The sequence below is a fragment of the Trypanosoma equiperdum genome (assembly GCF_001457755.1).
Source record: "Trypanosoma equiperdum strain OVI genome assembly, contig: ctg_1434, whole genome shotgun sequence".
NCBI lineage: Eukaryota > Euglenozoa > Kinetoplastea > Trypanosomatida > Trypanosomatidae > Trypanosoma > Trypanosoma equiperdum.
This window is the reverse complement of record NW_027123432.1, coordinates 1-1,404: the sequence shown is the minus strand read 5'-3', so window position 1 is coordinate 1,404 and position 1,404 is coordinate 1.

Genomic DNA, 1,404 nt, shown 5'->3' with positions numbered 1-1,404 from the left:
GGGGGGGAAACGCTTTCTCTTGTCAACGTAAGGACACCGGTACATAATAAATAATAACAAAGGGTCGCAGTATCACGATGGGTTGCGTGTCGTTATCTTGTTCGACTTCACCTTTAACGATAGCAGCAAAAAAAAAGTATCGATTTCTACTGTTGAAACATTGTTTGCACTTCAATTTATGCACTCTTTCATGTGACCCGGTAATTCCTTTGTATCATAACTTTTCTTTAGGTGCCTCCAAAAAGTGTTGGAAAGAATACGTATGTTTTATGTGTATCTGCGTGTGTGTGCGCTTGCAGAATTTGAAAGTGAGACAATTTGTGTCCAACTAAAATGCAAGCGCCTCCATAGCACTTTTCTGTTTTTGTGTGGTGGCGCATTGCTCAAACACTTCAGTAGTTAGGCAATTAGTTTGCAGTTGAAATACAATGTAGTAAACATGGATGATGGAGGGGAGGGAGCCGCGAGCATGTTAAGCGCAGGTGTGGTTTATTCTTTTCAGTGTAAAACATACCGTGGATGCGATATTATTATAATCGCTTAAGATTTACTGCAACACACGATTTGGAATGATCGAAATGGTTCGTCAGCGAATGGCAGTAAAGCTCAATGCAATGAACAAAAAAAAAACGTTTTTTTCCTATCTATCTCCCTCAGCAGCTGCTGCCCCATGATGCATACGATAGCGACATCCGGCATCGCCACGCCACCCCCATGGAAAGAAAGAAATAACGTTAACGATAAATTTGACAGAAACTGCATTAAAGGCTCCACGCCGTGATGTGCCTTTTTGAGGCGCAGCGGTAGTTTTTGTCGTGTCTGCACTCGCATTATCTTGAAGCGGCGAATTATCATTTTCATTCCTTTATTATTTTCAGGTAAAGTTCGTGCGTACAAAATATTGTGAATGCCACGGCATCTGGTGAACTCAGCTCCACGCGGAAGAGAGGAGATGAGGTCAAACACTGTACCACGAATGTGGAAAACAAAAAAAAAATACATCAACTTATTGTCCCTTCCAGCACGATAGTTGTTACTATTTGTTGAAGCGAAATATATATATTTTAAAATTCAGCGATGTATATGCTACAACGGAACCCGTAGTTTAAATGACAACCAAATGAGAACATACAAAGGGAATATGAGGTATTTTATTAATTCAGTCCTAATATACACTTTTGATTTGTCAAAACCCAAAGGCGGAAGATGTTTTGTTGTTGTTGCAGTTGCACTTCCGCAGTGAGAACCGCTAGTTTCTAAATGTTTTTTTTGTTTTCACTGTTAATAAATTGCACACTGCACTCCAGGTAGCATTTTCAAAAACGTCCATGAATGTATAAGTTGTGGAATGGAGGGAAATGGATATGAATTGTGAACGAGAGAATTTAATAATAATAATAATAA